The following is a 3,201-nucleotide window of genomic DNA, read 5'->3' on the forward strand; positions in this document are numbered from 1 at the left end:
GAGCATGAACAGAAAGCTCCTGTCTTGGGACTCTTTTGGACTCTTGGCGCCCTTCCCAGGAAGGGGATGAGAAGCCTTGCTTTCAGCATGTCCAAGATAGGTTTCTTTTCTCTTGCTCTATTGGCACAGTTCTCGGAAAGTGGCAAGTTGAATGTACCTTTTGGCAAGGTCAGCTAGCCTGAGAAGCGACCTTTGTTACAGCAGAGCGAATGTTTCTGATGCTTAGCTAATGCCTTTTAGCTGCTGAGAAAATGATTTTGAAAAGCTTTGAGCCTGCTTTGAGGGGGGGGGTGACTTCGGGCCTAGGTGGGGTCACCTGTCCTCACCTCCTTCATGTTAACCCAGAAATATTACCTCGGGTTAAGAACGTTGTTCAGGATGAGAACAGAATCGTGCTCCGGCGGCGTGGCAGCAGCGGGAGGCCCTATTTGCTCAAGTGGGGCTTCAGGTTAAGAACAGACCTCCAGAACGAATTCAGTTCTTAACCTGAGGTACCACTGTATATGGAATCCATTCTTTCAAATACTGTTCTTCTTTGGTGATCATTTGTAGCCGAGTAATACTGTCTTCTGCAAACACGGTCTTAACAGTGAGTCTGTAAGTGACTGTGGAGGCCAATTCTGGATCCACACGTCCTTCCACAGTGCGGACATTGGTTTCTGGGTGGGAGTTGATCACTGTGAGGGTTTGCCAAGCGTGCCTTTCTCTTAGCACATGTCCTCCTTTTGTCCTGAGTTCGAGCATCTTCAAAGCACATGACACCTTTGGTAAAAGCTGTTCTCCAATTGGGGCACTGGCAAACCAGTGTTTCCCAGTTGTCGGTGTTTATACTACATTTTTAAAGATTTGCCTTGAGAGAGTCTTTAAACCTCTTTTGTTGACCACTAGCATTACGCTTTCCATTTTAAAGTTTGGAATAGAGTGCGGTAGTTTCTTTGGAAGACGATAATCAGGCATCTGAACATGACCAGTCCAATGAAGTTGATGTTGAAGAATCATTGCTTCGACACGGGTGATCTTTGCTTCTTCCAGTACAGTCATTCCTCATGTTACGTTTGCTTCATGTTTCCTTATTTCAGGTTGGGTCCCGCGACGACCCGGAAGTACCGGAAAGGGTTACTTCCGTGTTTCGCCACTCGCGCATGCGTAGAAGCGCTAAATCGTGTCAACATGATTCATGGTGTCAACATGACTGTGATGTGTTACAAGTCATTAACTCCAAGCCTCATAGCCATGCCTCAGAAAACACAAACCACCCCAGCTTTTCAGAGCTGGCTATCGTGGCTTTAATCTTTGTGCATTGGCTACACCGTATAAAGCACTGACTTTTATATATCTATTTTCACTGCCAAATGTTGCAGGGGGCCATTTTCCGCAGTTTGGCGCTGCTTTAGAGTTAATTGGATGACGTCAGGTTTTCGGTTAGAGCGCCAAAGGCTCATTTTGTGGGGCGCTGTGAAACGTGCGGTTTTCACTGCTAAACACTGCACGGGCCATTTTGCCAGCGCTCGACGCAGGAATCCCTTTCCCATAATATCTTATACATTTTAGACAGCACTTTTACGTTATGCAACAGGTATCTCTCCAGTTGTGATATTTGGCAAAATCTTGAGCCTGAGAGTTAGGGTTCTGAGGGCTTGTTTTGTGGGGTGCAGGAAAACATAGTGTTTTCACTGCCAAATGTTGCATGGGGCCTTGTTACAGCATATGGCTCTGCTTTGGAGTTAGTCGGACAACCCCCGATTTTGGGCGAAATCTTGAAACTACTGTTTAGTGTGCTGATGGCTCATTTTTTTGGGGGGGAGGAGCTGTGAAACGTATTTTTACAGGGGCTCTTCCTGGAGTTTGGCACCTCTTTGGAGTTAATCGGATAATGTCATATTTTTGGCGAAATCTTTACGCTGCAGGTAAGGGTGTTGAGGGCTCATATTGTGGGGCACCATGAAACGTAGTTTTTTCACTGCCAAATGTCACATGGGGCCTTCTCCAAGCATTTGGTGAAACATAGTGTTTTCTCGACAAACGTTGCAGAGGCTTTCCCCCGCAGCTTAGCACCCTTTGTAATGATTCGGCTGACCTTGGATTTTTGGCGATATCTTAACCCAGCAGGTTAGGGCGCTGAGGGCTCATTTTGTGGGGTGCTGGGAAATGTAGTGTTTTCTTTTTTCCCCCCCAAGAAATTGTTGTTTTTTCACAAAAATTTAAACACACAGACAAATAGACAAACAAACATAAATCATAACCTTATTAAGACTAATCTAATTAACATTGTTAAGTGACTTCCTCGTATCCCCCTGGTTGGATTTCAGTGCATATCATTTTAACGGTTTTCCAAATCAATATTCTTATAAAATTAACTTAATCACTTAACATCTTTCTTACTTCCCAGTTCAGTATTAAACATATTAATTCATCACATATTACATATTTAAATCCTAAGCCTATCCGCTATATGCAAGCTTTTTCCAATTAATTTAACTTAACATATTTAACTAAATAGTCATTAAATTTCGCCCATTCTTCCTGATACTCCTCCTCCTTCTGGTCAGGGACTCTTCCAGTCCGGTCGGCTAGCTCCGAAAAATCCATCATCTTCATCTGCCATTCCTCCACTGTAGGGACTTCTTGCGTTTTCCAATTCTTAGCTAACAAAATTCTTGCTGCAGTTGTGGCATACAAAAATTGATATTTTATTCTTGGTTTCTTCCCTTGTCAGATGAATCTGGAAATATATTTTTGCCATTCTTTGAAGCATCCAGCACGGCTTGTCTCTTGATTGAAATAAAAAAAGCATTCTTGGCCATACATTCATCTTAATCACTGACATTCTCCCCATGGGGTTAGAGAGGGCCGTGTTCTGAGGAGAAGGCTTGGCCTGGGCCGACTCCTCACCTGCTCTCTCTCTGGCCAGGGGCGCAGAGGGGCCTTCTGGGGGGAGAAGGGGGGCAGGTGGCGCTGGCCGCGTCTGCCCCGACACCTGTGTACAACCTGACGGGGCGCAGAGGTGACCGCAGTCTCACCTGGCGGGGGGGGGCAGCTCTTGGCTCCGCCTTCTCCCTCCACAGCCCCCCCCGCAGTCCCGCCCACTTCCAAAAGGGCCTTTTTCCTCTGCCCCCCCGTCCTCCTGTCTCCGCCCCCCCCGGCGCCGGGCCCGCCTCCTCCTCCTCCTCCTCCTCCTCCTCCCTTCCGGGCGGGCGCGCT

This window comes from Podarcis bocagei, assembly GCF_964188305.1.
Source record: "Podarcis bocagei genome assembly, chromosome: 5".
Classification (NCBI taxonomy): domain Eukaryota; kingdom Metazoa; phylum Chordata; class Lepidosauria; order Squamata; family Lacertidae; genus Podarcis; species Podarcis bocagei.